Source organism: Macrosteles quadrilineatus, unplaced genomic scaffold (genome assembly GCF_028750875.1).
Source record: "Macrosteles quadrilineatus isolate MER2022 unplaced genomic scaffold, UCM_ALF_1.0 Scaffold_9__3_contigs__length_116548681, whole genome shotgun sequence".
Lineage (NCBI taxonomy): Eukaryota > Metazoa > Arthropoda > Insecta > Hemiptera > Cicadellidae > Macrosteles > Macrosteles quadrilineatus.
Window position 1 is genome coordinate 49,471,286 of NW_026542602.1, and position 16,687 is coordinate 49,487,972.

The following is a 16,687-nucleotide window of genomic DNA, read 5'->3' on the forward strand; positions in this document are numbered from 1 at the left end:
AATTACAAAAGTTGAGTAAAAACAAGGCCACGCCCAGTAATAACTTAGCAAAGCCAATACTTGACCTGAGAAACGGGAGGAGTCTGATTACTACACGATCCGAGGAAATAGAGAGAAGAGAAAGAAGAAGAGTAATTACGGAGGGAAGGGGTTGCTCATAGCTGATTGGCGCGTTGGAGGGTGGCTCTGCTAATTGTGTTTCTAATTAGCCTCCCCTCCACCTCGTTGACCATTGGTCACTGGTCAGACCCTCCCCTCTCCCCTTTACAACCCCCTCAAATACATTGTTCATTGTTGCTGCCTCCCCATTGTCTGTCTTTCATGTTCCTCTTTTCATTTCTTCGAATTATTTTCAGGGCTTCATATTGGATTTCTTGATTGGGCTGGTTGAATGGAGGGATGATTTTAGTCTTGGGTTGTATTAAAGTTTAATTTTTGGGGTTAATGTTACTTTTAACAATGTAGGATTTTAAATTGATTTTGTTTAATTTTAGTGAGTGTCTCATTTGAATTAGTTATTACTGTAGGTCTCATGGTAGGACCTAAACCCGGGAACGGTTTACTTTTTCGTTTTGATCATACTATGAATACGGGGTTTTATGGGGTAAAATTTGATATTCCCAATTTTTTACATTCAAAACGTTGAAATTCGCAATTTCTCTTCAAACCACTTTGTAGAGCATAAAAACAAATAATTTAGTATATTGAAGCGTTGTCGTGTGATTAATAGTATGGAGAAAAATGTAAAAATTGTAAATTTAAAACTATTATACGTTTCTTAAGTAAAATAAGTATACTAATGTAGCTTTCTTGTTTATGGCTATATTTTGATCAAATTTGGCAATTCGGTATATTCCTATTAACATTTAACAACAAAAACACACCGTATTACGTTCCCTGTAGCAGCAAACCTAAGTACTCGTTTTAGTATTATTTGAAATCCAATGAGGATGGGAATTCGCCTAATCTGCAGGATTGCCGTGGCGGGGTTATTTATGTTATTGCGTGGGTAAATTAATTGATGCCTGATAATCAACTGTAGATAGATCTCTGCACATCATTCAATGCTAAAAATTTAACATAAGCTGTGTTATCATACTTGCTTATCTTTGTTATCATTTCGGGTGTTTGTAGCATAAAAAATCTTTGTGAAAGTACTATGGTCCGTTCACAAAATTTAGGCGGTTTAAGGGGAATGATTCCTGGGTCCCTCCTACTTCTTTGGCTTAATGTAAATATCAGCTGATCAGCTGTTTGTTATTTTACATTTAGGGTTAAGTAGAGGGAATTGATTTGCTTCCCCTCTAACCACCTAAATCTTGTGAACGGAGTATAGTACTGTTTATATAATCAAAATATTCAGCTACTTTTATCTCACCGGTTATTGGTATACTACAGCAGCTGAGAGTGAGAAAGAGCACGGGTACAGGGGGTGGTATGAGGGGGTGTGGTGGGGGAGGGGTTGAACTTCTGCGCTCTGCTCACCAATTACTGTAGAGTAATTAACAAGCTAACTGAACATCAACGCCTACTAACATTGACAGCAACCTACAACACACCTCCCTGTAACGGTGCGCTGTAGTGAGTGACAGTTTTAACTTATTTTTTTTTAAATTTTTGAACCTTCAAATGCTATTGACGTTTTTCAAGATGAAACTGGTGAATTTCTAATTTTTAGGCGGCCCTTAACCTCTCAGCTACCCAATGATGTTTAGGTATCAGAACGCGTACAAATTCAACTTTGGACACTCTTTTTTTGTCCTTGTACACTAGGTTGGAACCCAGGATTGCATTTCACATTGCTTAAGGCTAGACTTAGGGGTTGCGGCAATATTACTTAGATAAAATCCATTGGTGATTGGTGGGATTTGAACCCGGGACCTCAGGGATCGAAGTCCCGCGCTCTAATGCACACTCAATCACGCAATGGCCACTTGAGAATGCCGCACATGTTTGGTTTGCGTCGCCAATTCGTCCGTCACGGGTTCGAGTCCCGCTCCAGCTATTGTTAGTTAATTGCCAACAGCGCGCTGCGACAATCGAGTCATACCGAGGGGAATCGATAATGTATCGATAACGTGAAAACTCAGGTCAAACCGCAAGAGCGAGTAGCGGTCGTATCGCTGGAATGTGTGGCGAAGTCATCGGGTACTCGGTAAATGAGAACGGAGCACATGAAAAGAGCCCGAAATTTTAATCCCCAAAAAGGTTCAGTAATCTTAAGCATGGAAAGAGCCCGGGTCTCCACAGGTACCTGAGGAGGAGGACGCTGACTGCCTGTAAATAGTGTTGTGTTTATTTGGGTTAGGTTAGGTTAGGTTAAGTTAGGTTAGGTTAGGTTAGGTAAACAGACTATACCTTTTAGTAATGTAAATATCTTTGAAAATTGTGTATTTTATTAATATATCTTTTAACAGTGTATATTTCAATATTGTAAATAATTTCATGTATTTCAACCGCGTTATTGGTTCTTTCTCCTTTGAAGACCCGTTGTGAAAGTTCTAGAAAGAGACCGTGCTCTTTTCGCATTCGTCCTGGGTGGGACCTTGGAGGTCCGGGCGCTTTTCAAGCGTCTGCCTGAGTTTTTGGCTCTTTTCATGTGCGCCCGTCGGAAGTCATTTACTGTAAGAGTTGTGATTAACGTAAATGTTGTGTCACGTCACGTATGACAATAAAAAAAATATCAAGTTTTTCGCCCAACGTAACCAAAACGTTTCTGAATGTAATTCTTGGATTTACAATAGTAATAAGTTAGAGATCCAGCGACCACAGAATAACAATTTCAATTTCTAATTCCGTGGTCGCTGTTAGAGATCATACTGCGATGTTAAGGATTGTAACGGGTAACAGGTAATGGTAACTATGAGAACATGGAGTTCATAATCGTTCTGTTAGATCGTGGTGATTTTTAAGTTAGTAAAGTAAAATTAACGATAAATAAATAGTAAAAGACGACGCACTCAAGCATCACCAGACAGCAACATAATGTTTCATATTTAACTGAAGATGAATGAATGATGAGTGAAAAATGGAAAAGTGAAGAATAAGTGAAGGATATGTGTTGAATGAAAAGAGATGCCTTGTGTATGTTTGATTTTGTGTCAGTAGACCAAATGTAAGACCAGGTGTGTTTTGGCATAGACCAACCAGGGAGTTTTATCTATGGTATTAGCCAGGACCGTTTAAAGGCCATATGATCAAGAATAGAAAACGGAGAATGAAGTAGACGATGTCAATCCTATGTAAAACAGTTAGTGAAGCCATAGATTAGGATTTCACTATGAACATGAAGGGAAAATGACGACAAATAATGTCTATGCAATTTTACAAACTAACGATTTTGAGGCCAAAAATTACATTCGAGTTTCTCCAAGCGAACGCTACGTTTTCCAATCGAGACAAAGATAAAGGATATGTGACGATTGAGCTGATAGATTCAGAGAGGGAGGAAATCTCACAAACGAGGGAATAAATAAAACGACAAGAAGGAATAAAGGAGTCGCAGCCTCAGCGGTAAAGGAATAGGTAATCGTGCGTGCTGTGAAGTCACCAACAGCAGATTGGGGATGAATAATAAGGGTTGGTTCTGCCGTGGCGTGGCGCTGCTGGGTGGAGAGAGTAATAATTGCTATTTCGAAAACAATTCTTAATTGGTGATTTGTTTGTATATTGCCGAAAGATTAAGAGTTGCAGAAGAATCTCAGAGTCTGAGGAGAGTAATAAAATGTATTGTACAATGTACATCTGTCGTAGATTGAGATTTACAAGTGCGTGTTCATGTAAATAAAACAACAAAGCATTATATTTGAGAAGGTTATAAATCGACTACACGACGAATGTTCTGTTAAACTATTGACAGAAGAATCTCAGAGTCTGAGGAGAGTAATAAAATGTATTGTACAATGTACATCTGTCGTAGATTGAGATTTACAAGTGCGTGTTCATGTAAATAAAACAACAAAGCACTATATTTGAGAAGGTTATACATCGACTACACGACGAATGTTCTGTTAAACTATTGACAGAAGAATCTCAGAGTCTGAGGAGAGTAATAAAATGTATTGTACAATGTACATCTGTCGTAGATTGAGATTTACAAGTGCGTGTTCATGTAAATAAAACAACAAAGCATTATATTTGAGAAGGTTATAAATCGACTACACGACGAATGTTCTGTTAAACTATTGACAGAAGAATCTCAGAGTCTGAGGAGAGTAATAAAATGTATTGTACAATGTACATCTGTCGTAGATTGAGATTTACAAGTGCGTGTTCATGTAAATAAAACAACAAAGCATTATATTTGAGAAGGTTATAAATCGACTACACGACGAATGTTCTGTTAAACTATTGACAGAAGAATCTCAGAGTCTGAGGAGAGTAATAAAATGTATTGTACAATGTACATCTGTCGTAGATTGAGATTTACAAGTGCGTGTTCATGTAAATAAAACAACAAAGCATTATATTTGAGAAGGTTATACATCGACTACACGACGAATGTTCTGTTAAACTATTGACAGAAGAATCAAATACAATTATTCATTCCTATTCTTAAACTTTCTCAGTTACGGAGAAAATTCCGAAAACCTGAATATTTAAAATGGTCATTAACAGTTAACTATTGTAGTTTTCTCTTAGGTATAGAGTATACCTGATCAAATTTAGCAAATTTGTTTATTTCGAACTAAGCTATCAACATTTCATGAAAAACATAACTTATTGCCTTCCCTGTAGCAGCAAACCTAGTACCCATTGAAGTTATTGTTAAAAAAAGCCTGACAATTTTAATGGAATCTTTTAGTGGAAATCTGACCAGGTAAATAGAAATTCGCTTAGTCTGCAGGTTTGCTGCTGCGGGGTTAATTTAGATGTACATAACGGTTGCTAATTTTTATTTTTGTTATTCAAAAACTGGAAACCCCAATTGTTATCCCATTAAACACCGTTTCCATGGTCCGATCATGCTGGTTCTTATATATGAATACTAGCTGTACCCGCGGGCTTTGCCCCGTTTAACTTTATACGTGAGTTCGTTCGCATGGCTCAATCACGTCCTGGTTGAAGTTCGTTCGCTACGCTCACTCACATTTAGGTTGGAGCTCGTTTGCTACGCTAACTCGCCTCCAGGTTGAAGATCGTTCGCTACTCACCTTTTGGTTGCAAATTAGCTGTTGTCATAAAAATGTAAAAGAAATAATAGTGCTTCACCCTGTTGGTAATCCTTGTAACTTTAATGCTATTGAACATCATACAAGAGAACCAACTTGTTTAATTGAAACAGCTGTTAAGATTCATTCCATTTAAATATGAGTTAACATAAGGTTAATCTAACAAAAAACCACTAAGGCTAGGATTATACTAGGACGCTAGCGTCCGAGAGGCTGGCGTCCGGGACGCTAGCGTCCCACTTCGAGCCGATAAATTACGTGATTTGTGTTGGGACGCTAGCCTCTCGGACTACTATTTTATCAATGTTTTGTCACTTTTTGTCAGTCGTCAATATGGCACCAACAAATGAAGAGATGTTGCTGATTGATGATGTTATTAATTAAGAAAAGAAGGCGTCGTGCAAAAAGAAGGTTTAGTGTAGACCCGTTTTTAGCTGCCCGACGTGTTAAAAGCCTGTATTTTACATTGATGATCTTTGCAATAGTGAAACAAGATTTTTTAATTACTTTAGAATGTCACTTCCTTCATTCAAAGAGCTTCTAGGCTACATCCAAAGTGACATATTTAACAAAGTCACAAAAATATAATAATATAGAATTAACCACCTGTTATAAACAAAACATTACAACAAACACGATGAGCAGTCAGCTGACTCAGACCATCACGGGATCAAACTGCGTACGCGCGCACATGTCAAAAGAGAGCGTCCCAGCTCGGACGCACAAAATCGAGCGCCCGGTGGCTTTTTTAGCATCCGACGCTGGCATCCCTAGTATAATCGTCCCCATTTGATTTAATGCCCCGCTAGCGTCCCGGACGCCGGCCTCCCGGACGCCAGCGTCCTAGTATAATCCTAGCCTAAGTGGTAACACTTTCCCCGCCAAGTCAGCAATCCAAAAAAGACAATAAATCATTACTTTTTCCGCCAAGTAAAACAATGTAATGTATGTAAGTTTGGCAACTTGGCAGCAGACTTTTGCTTGGTTTTTTTCATTAAAGTTACGTTCGTGGATAATTTCACAAATCAACTTCTCTAATTAATTAGTCCAACTAAGTATAACAATTTCGAGGTAATCAGTAAATATAAAACCATCAATATTATGATTTTATGAAATGTGGCACAAATAAGGTCAAATTTTGTAAAATAAGCTCTCACCTAGCAATGTACTATTGGGAGAGATACTTGCTCAATGAAACTAATTTTATGGTATTTTTTAAAGTGATCAAGCAAAAGTCTGCCGCCAAGTTGCCAAACTTACATACATTACATTGTTTTTCTTGCCGGAAAAAGTAATGATTTATTGTCTTTTTTGGATTGCTGACTTGGCGGGGAAAGTGTTACCACTTAGTGGTTTTTTGTTAGATTTTATTTATTTTTGTAGAAAATTAACAGTTAAAATAAAAGTCCTCCTTTCTCTGATATATAGACCAGGGAACAACTACATCTCATTTAATTTCAATAATATTGTTTTTTGTAGAAATAATTCTAAATTTTTGGTCTTATCTGCTTTAAACCGATTAAAAACTTTTTGACACACGTACCAAAATTACTATTTAACAAACCCCCTGGGCTTAAAATCAGTTTAAAATTTCATCAATGGTCATCTTGAACAACATAAAATGCGTTGGTGTTACAAGTGTTCTGATAATTAAACCCGTGTATCTAAAGACTAGTGTAAATTGAGCCCTTATTAGAGAAGTAAAAATGTAATCAAACAGATTAGGTTTGTTAGAAATAGCATAAGGCAAAGCAAATATGGAAAACTCATTTATCCTAAATTTAAATATCACTTTTTTGCTTGTTAACATACGTAGAGGGATTTTCCCGATTGTTTTATTTGTTTTAGTGTATCAAAACATAAAACAAACCTTAGTACTAGTACTAAGTTTAAAGTTCCTAGGTTTCATGTTTTGATAAGTAGTATTAAACTGTTAAAAATGACGAGCTACTGTACCAGTGTACCGTCGGTACACTGCATTTTTCAATGGAAAGTATCGGGGAATATCACTGCTCTAAGTAATTTTATATAGTAAGTAGTTCAAATCATTCGGTATACCTGAAAAAATACTTTATAAAAGTTTTAAAATAATTTTTCAGCTGTTCTTATGAATTTCTCTAACATTTAAATTAATTGAGATTTAATCGCAGCTGGTCCTTCTTTTGTATTGATTTTAATCCCATGTTATTTAAATGGGCCAACATCGTACTTTGAGGGCTAGCCAAGGGTTTATGGGTCAACGCACCGACTTGAGACCCTCAAAAGGCACATCTACACGTTAAGGGCTTTCAAACAACATAAAAAACATTAAAATTGAGCCAGTGGTTTGGGCTGTAGGTCAGTCAACATTTAAGGAGAAGGAGGAGAAGGAGGAGGAGAAGGAGGACACGGAAAATTTGTGAATTTTCAAACTAGATTTTCTTGGCTCAAACACAACCGTTTTTTAATTTTTTTTTATTTTGCTGAGAATGAGTGCCCCTATCCAGTAGATGAATAATTATTTTAATAGCTTTTGTATCTTCAGAGCTATAGACAAGTAAAAAAGCCACTTTGTCACGTCATGTATATATACACTGCAGCAGCTGTGTACCGCTGGGGGACTTGGCGGGGCGGAACGCTGCCGCGTTCCTTAATATAAGTTAATATAAGGTTAACATGGGAAACTCCAGAGCCACTGGGGCGGAGCCCGAGAGTCCGATCAGAATAAAAACAGCTTTGTTTTCTTATTTAATGCCTAAAGAATCAGTGTACCAAATTTCAGCCTCCTAGGTAAATGGGAAATAAGAGAATTAGTGATGAGTGAGTCAGTGAGTCAGTGAGGGCTTTGCCTTTTATATATATAGATTAATATTAGTTTTTTGGCCTCTGATGACATTCAAACGGAAATTTTAATCGGCCCCGGGTCTGTTTCTTACCATAAGACCCTCGAATACTAGAAAAGACCCGGTATGGATCATAAACAAATGATGTTGTTGGCCCGAATCCTATAGGGCCTACTGTACTAATAGCATAACACCCTACTATACTAATAACATATGTTTTGGCAGTTCAATTTAAGCAATATTAAATCATATTTATTTTCGGCCCAAAACGTCTTTTGTTTATGTTTATGATCCATCCCGAGACCTGCGGCAATAGCTTATTCCATGGGAAATTCGCTGAAAATGTTGAGGTCACTTTTACTTTGCACATGTTAAAATCAAATCGGATCAATTGAAACCAATTAAATGAAACTCGTTTAACGAACAATAAACCCAAACCGTCGTTGATGAGAGATTGTGTCGTGATAGAACACGATGGCAGTCAAGCCCCGCCCCGAGTATTGGAATATTTGTCAGCTCAGAATAATTTGAGCAATTCGAGCGGAAGCCCGCCTCCAGAGAATACCAAGTCCGTAGACACCACTTGCTGACTAGAGCGTCCGTGAGATGAGCTGTGTTCAGTAGTTGAGACATTAGTGCCGAAACTCAATAATATCAGAACTTTTATTGGTGTTGCATTAGAGTCACGATCACAACGATAATGAGTGGCTAAGTCATGGATGATGGTAACCTAACCTAAATCGGTCAAGTCATAACATTGGCTTTGAATGTATATTTAAGCTTGATAAAGGTTTAGGTAAAAATACCCCCGCCGCAGCAAACCTTCATTCTAAGTAATTTCAACATGTCTGATTACATTTTTACTCAAATATTTCTATAAATAAGACATATTTATTCCCAATTTAAATAACATTAAATTTAACGAGTGTTTCGGTTTGCTGCTAAGGGGAAGGTAAAAAGTGTTTTTGACCAAAAGTCAATAGTATAGGATGAAATAAATAAATTTGACAAATGTTATCAACATATATCCATAAACAAGTAAACTACAGCAGTTTTCATTTTCTCCATAAGAATAACATGGGAATTTTAAATTTAAACTTTTTTGAATTTTCTCCGTAACCATTAAGCATACAACAAAGCTTCAATATACTATATTATTTGTTTTTTAAGCTCTACAAAATGGTTTAGAAAGAAATTGTGAAATTTTGTGTTTTTAGGGTCATAAAAGGGAAAACCCTATTTTTACCCCATAAAACCCCCCATAAACCCCCGTTCCCATAGTCCGATCATGCTGGTTCGCGAACTCGTTCGAATATATGTACGTTTACACGTTTATACCAAATTTCATCAAAATCGGATCATTTTTGCTCGAGTTATCGTGCTAGCGGACACATATATAAATATATATATATATATATATGAATTAGAACGGATGGTGTCTTTGGCCTCTAGGGACCTCAAAACGAAAAAGTAAATCGGTCCCGGGTCCAGGTCTTACCATGAGTACTACGGTAATAGCCTATTCCCTATATGGGAAATTCGCTAAACAATTGAAGATTTCCTTTGCAAAATGTCTTTGCAATTAATTTAATTGTATCCTAATCCTTACAATGCTACAGCTTAGTATCAAAATATTGGGATAAATGAAAAAACAATTCAAACTGATATACGTTTAAATGAAATATACATTTTTTAATAGGCTATAATTAATAGTTATCATATTAAACTAAATGGCATTTTATATAGAAACATTATTGTTGTCATTGTATTGTAAAACATTATTTGCACATTAGGAACTACTAAAAATGTAACTGTATTATACTAGAAATTATCTTATCAGTTTGTTAATGAGAGGATGAAAAAATCCACCAGGATGACGTAACATTATTAACAGCTTAATAAAAACAGAAGCCTAAAATATTTTAGCAAAGAATAGCCATGCTTAAATATATTTAAAAAAACATTAAAGACTTACTTTAAAAAATTTCTTTGCGATTCATTTTGTTCTATTAAACAAAGGATTAAGGTGAATTGCAAAATAATTGAAAATGCAGTAAGTTTGAATGAAATATATATTTTAAATATAGTTCTTTGATATATTTAATAAAAAATTAAAAACATTTTACATACTAGAAACATTCTGTTATTATATTGTATTAATTATTTGCTCAATGTTGTGCAGTACTACAAATGTAATTTTATAGCCCTTAAAACACTTTTGCAAATGACCACTCATAAAAGTAAAGTGATGAGGAGTCCTCATAGAAGACCTCGTAAGAACGCTATTAATCACCTCAACGACCAAAACCCCCAATACCAATACCATCATCCTCCTCAGGAACGGCGTAGGGCGTGGGTCCAGCAGCGGGGCCTGACTCTACAGCCTCAGCCAAGACTGAGATCATACACTGCATCACCAGCAGTGCTCCTGTAACAATATTGTACCTCAGTTATTGTTGTACACTATAGGTCTAGTGATGGTACTGAGGCAGCTGACTCTACAGCCTCAGCTAGGACTGTGATCATACACTGCATCACCAGCAGTGCTCCTGTAACAATATTGTACCTCAGTTATTGTTGTACACTATAGGTCTAGTGATGGTACTGAGGCAGCTGACTCTACAGCCTCAGCTAGGACTGTGATCATACACTGCATCACCAGCAGTGCTCCTGTAACAATATTGTACCTCAGTTATTGTTGTACACTATAGGTCTAGTGATGGTACTGAGGCAGCTGACTCTACAGCCTCAGCCAAGACTGAGATCATACACTGCATCACCAGCAGTGCTCCTGTAACAATATTGTACCTCAGTTATTGTTGTACACTATAGGTCTAGTGATGGTACTGAGGCAGCTGACTCTACAGCCTCAGCTAGGACTGTGATCATACACTGCATCACCAGCAGTGCTCCTGTAACAATATTGTACCTCAGTTATTGTTGTACACTATAGGTCTAGTGATGGTACTGAGGCAGCTGACTCTACAGCCTCAGCTAAGACTGTGATCATACACTGCATCACCAGCAGTGCTCCTGTAACAACATTGTACCTCAGTTATTGTTGTACACTATAGGTCTAGTGATGGTACTGAGGCAGCTGACTCTACAGCCTCAGCTAAGACTGTGATCATACACTGCATCACCAGCAGTGCTCCTGTAACAATATTGTACCTCAGTTATTGTTATTGTTGTACACTATATTATATCATGATTGATTTGTAGCAAACGGATTGATATTTTAATTAATAATTGTAAATTACGTCAACCAATTCAGTTGTGTATTGGAGGGACGTACGTTTCGACCTTTAGGCCATCTTCAGCCCCGCTGTTACACTAAGTTGTTCCATCCTTAGTTGCATTGTTGGTGTAGCAACCGCGTCAAATATTTACAATTAAGAACATAAAAAACACGAAAACACGACATTGACGAAGACGAACACATATTAATAAAACTATCACCGTGCGCACGGCTGAATGGGCTCGGGACTGCGGCGGCACTGACTTGTCTAAGTGCCTTGCTTTAGACTTTGTACCATGACGTTACTCACTCCTTCTTGCATTATCTGTCAGTCGAATAATGGTATCATATACAGGATTGGCGTCTGAATGAATTCTTTCATTTAAAATATTTTTATTTAGCTTGAAACCCTTGTATATGGCCATTTCACGAAATGGTCTTTGTCAACTAGGTCAGATGTGTTTTTTAAACTCTTACTGTCCTGCAAAGTGATGGATTCTCTGATGATTTTGTCAATTTTCATTGCCAAAAGATAAGATGGGGCTTCTTTGAAATTGATAAGAGGTCGAATTGGGGTTCCCAAATTGTTAAGTAAATTGTTAAGTAAGGAAATTGACGTAAGTTACAATTATTAACTATATTATAATATTATACCTCAGTTATTGTTGTACACTATAGGTCTAGTGATAGTACTGAGGCAGCTGACTCTACAGCCTCAACTAGGACTGTGATCATACACCAAGTATTTCCTTACACCTGCTAATATGTTTTAGTCTATTAGCTAAATTTAGCAATTTAATTCATTTTGCTTGATATTCAGTCATTCATTTTGCTGCTACAGGGAAGGTATTGTGGTGATTCTTTCATTGTAATGTTGATAGCTTTGTATAAAATAAATAAAACTGTCAAATTTGATTAAACTATATCCATAAACAAGCAAACTACAACAGTTTATTGATTCTCCATAAGAATAACATCGGAATTTTAAATTTAATTTTTAAATTATCTCCGTAACCAAGTTAGGCATACACCAACGAATCAATTTACAAAATTATTTTCTCAGCTCTACAAAATAGTTTCGAATGAAATTGCCAAATTTTGTGTTTTAGGGTAAAAAATGGGAAACCCCAATGTTTACCCCATAACACCCCCCATAAACCCCCATAAACCCCCGTTCCTATAGTTCGATCATGCTGGGTTCGCGAACTCGTTCGTATAAATGTAGGTTTACACGTTTGTACCAAATTTCATCAAAATTGGATCATTCGATCATGCTCGGGTTACGCGCTAACGGACATATATATATATATATATATATATATATATATCAATAAGAGTTGTAATGATTCCTTGTAAATCACTTTATCTTTATTACAACACAGATTAAGTATCCTTCAAATACCATTTTTTATTTATTTTTTTTAGAATGATGTATAGTTTTTAAACATGTGTTCATTAATCAACTGTTAATGTTTACCGATTTTGTAAATAGAATTGTATTGTTGAGTATTGAGTATTGGATTGAGAATATTGTTTCTTTCGAGTTGAATCTAATTATTATACAATACAGAATAAAATTATTTTCATCCGTTATCATCACAAAGGGTGTTTAATGTTTTAGGAAAGTAAAATAATTTGTTTATGATCCATACTACATATACTGTGTTTCTGTTAAAATATCCATGGCTGAATTGATAAGAAATCAATCGTTGCGTGGTAAAAATTTGTATTTTAATCAGTTTTCTCATTCAAATAGCCATACAGGGTTAGTAAAAAGTGTGGAGACCCCCTGTTATTTTTTTAACGGCCCATACTAGAAAAACTAAACTCGGCACACCTTTCTGGCATGCTATGAAGTACTTTTTGGGCATAACCGCCATTTGGTGTACATCCCCAAAATGGGGGATTTTGATTTTGGGGGAAACTAAAAAAATTTAAAAATTAAGCCCCATCGAGTGACCCCTCATGTTGAAGGTCCTGGTAAAAGAAAACCAACAACGCAAATTATAAATCTCTATCTCAATCCAGTAAAAAATGGCAGCCAATTGAAATTCTCAAAAGTTAAATTTAACTTGCAGCTTTCCAAGTCTGGAGACCCTCTGTAAATTTTGTGACGGCTCACACTAGGAAAACTAAACTCTACACACCTTTTTGGCATTGTATAATGATCATATCGAACTTATTTTGTATCCAGTACCGTGACCGTGTATAATAGCTGTTTTATTGTCCTTTTTTACGCAAAGATGGAGTGATAATACTAAACCATCGTTTGTGAACTAAGGCCATGAAGATCCATTTTTGAAAAGTTTCTGTATAAAGTTTAATGTGTAACGGATTGATTGATTGTTTATTGATTTATTTATGTATAATGTCTTCCTTTTAAGCCAATCGATACATTTTACCCTCATACTAATATAAGTTTGTATTATCTGTTATTGTTTATAAGCCATCTATTTACCCACAATAGATTGATATTTAACTTAAATATCTTCTTAATTCTGTAATTAAATTAACTTAAATCATTTAAGTTCACTGAACACTTTTAAAACCAACCAGGTTTACTTACCCAACAGAAAAAGTACGTAAGATGTTTTCATGTTGCTCAACTAAGTGCTGTTAGACGAATGTGAAAATTAATTTTTTTCCTTATCAGGAACGAAATATATAAGTATGGGTTGTTGACATAAACTTATGGTCATTGATAGCTCCTTTATCACTGTTATAAAAGGTATGGCGAGACATGTGATATAAATTGTAAATTGAACAAACAAAAGGAAATGTATTGATAGTGTTGCACAGAGTGAATCAGACCACCAGTGCACATACTTTCACGGGAGTAAGTTTTCTCCTAGAAACGCAAAATGAAATTATTCCCCCCTAAATCACATACGAATAATCAATTTAAAATACTTAGAACATGATCCAAGTACATTAAATGTTTATATTGTATCGGCAAAGACATCTCAATTTTAACTCTTTGTTGTCGTAAAGGAAAGGCTAGTTTACCTCATTTGCGGAATTCACTTTACTTTTAGGAACTTATTGGAAACTCCAAGGCTTTTAAAATTAAACATTAAATATAATATCCCCGCTGTAGCAAACCTACTGACTAAGCGAATTTCTATTTGCCTGGATTGATTTTCAATGAATCTATTGAATTAACATTTATGTTTAACGAGTACCTAGGTTAGCTGCTACAGGGAAACTAATAAAGTGTGTTTTTTATTAAAATATCAATAGCTTAGTATGAAATAAATCAATCCTCCAAGTTTGATCAAATATATCCATAATCAGGCCAACTACAACATTTTATAATATTCTCCATAAGAATAACAAGGGAATTTTAAATTAGCAGTTTTTTGAATTTTCTCCATACCAATCACCGTGCAAAAACACTTTGATATACTGAGATATTTTTTTAAGCTCTTTAAAAAGGTCTGAAGAAAAAAAATTTATATTTTGTGTTTTAAGGGTAAAAAATTAGAAAACCCCATTAATTTTTACCCCATAAACCACCCGTTAAACTCCGTTCCCCATGGTCAGATCATGGTGGTTCGCGAACTCATTCAAGTTTATCCTAGAACCTTCAAACCAAATTTTATCAAAATCGGACAAAAATTACTCAAGTTACCGTCTGAACGGACATATAGCCTATATATATATATACATATATAAAAATTTGAACGAATGGTGTTTTTGGCCTCTGGGGACATCAAAATGAAAAGGTAAATCGGTCCCGGGCCTAGGTCTTACCATGAGACATACGGTAATAGCTACTTCCCTATAGGGAAATTTGCTAATACTGTAAAACGTTTCAAATGTAGTGAAGATACCTTTAAATATGTTTAAAAACAAATAATATTGGATAATCTTTATGCAGAAATGAGAAAAGGACGATTATTTGCAGCATGGTTAATCCACTCGTGGATAATAAGAAGTCCACTGATATTTCATATAAAAAACATTTTATTCAACGAGCACTTAAATTTCCTCCTATATGGAAGTTAATTAAGTGTTGTTTTAGCTAAAACCTAATACATATACATATATATACATGTATTACAAATGTGAACTACAGAATTACTTTTTTCTCTTATGGGGCCATAAAAAAAGTTTCCCAGATTTTTATGTTATTTTGTCACCTATGATAAAATCTTACCTTGGAAGAATTAGCTAAAACTGTGAAAGCATACCATGGTTATGCTTAGTAAAGGAAGCATGGCGAGCGGTGTTAGAGTTAAAATCAGATATGCCGTCGACTTTCTACAGAAGTTTTAAGAATTTCCTTTCGTCACTTCGCAGTTGTCGCCATAACTTTTAAAAATACAATTAATTGGCATTTTTACACACACTGCTTCGATCCAAATAACTTATTCAGCAAGGTGACGCAATGTACTTTATTGTAGCATAACTACCCTTCTTTTATTCATTTCAATCAAATACACAAAGAAAATCACAAAGTTTCAGCCTGGAAACGTCCGGATCCGGGCAGCTAGTGTGAAAGGGCCTTCCGGGTTCTCCCGCATTGACGGTACTGGACGGACCCGCACCGCACTGGTGTGTAAGAAGGCTAATTTAACATTGTATCCCCCCTTTGAATTTGTAGTGTGTCAATGAGCCACATAATAAATCTTTACTATAGATTTCGAGTTGTTCCAAACGTGATGTTTGATAGTATCACAATCACCACAGTTGCTATATACAAATTCCGATTGATCCTATTGGGAAACATGGTTAACCCTTAGCGAATTAACATATGACAACATACCCAATGCTATTTGCTACATCCAAATCCGATCACCGTTTCCATTTTCTCTAGCCAGATTCAACACTATAATTGAATGTTGCAACTGTAAACCGCATACCCCAAGCACCCTCGGTCCAGTAATTTTTCAAGAGTTCTATTGACCAAATGCCCCACTAATTCTCCCGTTTGGGCAGACGCTGTCCTTTTCGCATGCAAATTCTGGCTTTAAGAAAAAAATCGCAACACTATGCATTGTGAAGGGGGGGATTGGGCCTGTTTTGAGGGGTTTAGGCCCCGTTCAAACCGGCCCCCGGTACTCTTTGAAGAGCAATTAAGAGATTATAAGAACATGCTGTCAAAGATGCTGTTCCCTGCATGCTACAGTGTGCAAATGCCCATTCAATGTTGCCAAATTGGGTTCCCACTTAACGGAATTTGTGGTTAGAACGGTTCGAACTCGTTGTAATTTTTTCAATTTTTAAATAGCCGTTGGATTTCATTCGATAATATTATGTCCTTGAGGTATAGGTGGTAAACTTGGCTGAGAAATCTTAACTTAAATTCTTTAACTTAATTTATTTAATACAATACAATAAGGGGTCTTTCTGTAACATCAACATCCCTTTTTCAGGTGTCTTATTGACCAATTGAGTTGTCTTGGTAAGTTTATGATGTTATGGAGGGATTGATAACTAATAAGGTCATTTCC

The 16,687-nt window shown here is 36.0% G+C and overlaps 1 protein-coding gene across 1 annotated transcript in view; it reads left to right on the top strand.

Annotated features, from left to right (window-relative positions):
• The window catches only part of LOC129003427 (protein-L-histidine N-pros-methyltransferase-like), a 114,687-nt gene that overhangs the window by 70,843 nt on the left and 27,157 nt on the right, over window positions 1-16,687 (top strand). The gene's annotated exons all lie outside the window — the stretch shown is intronic.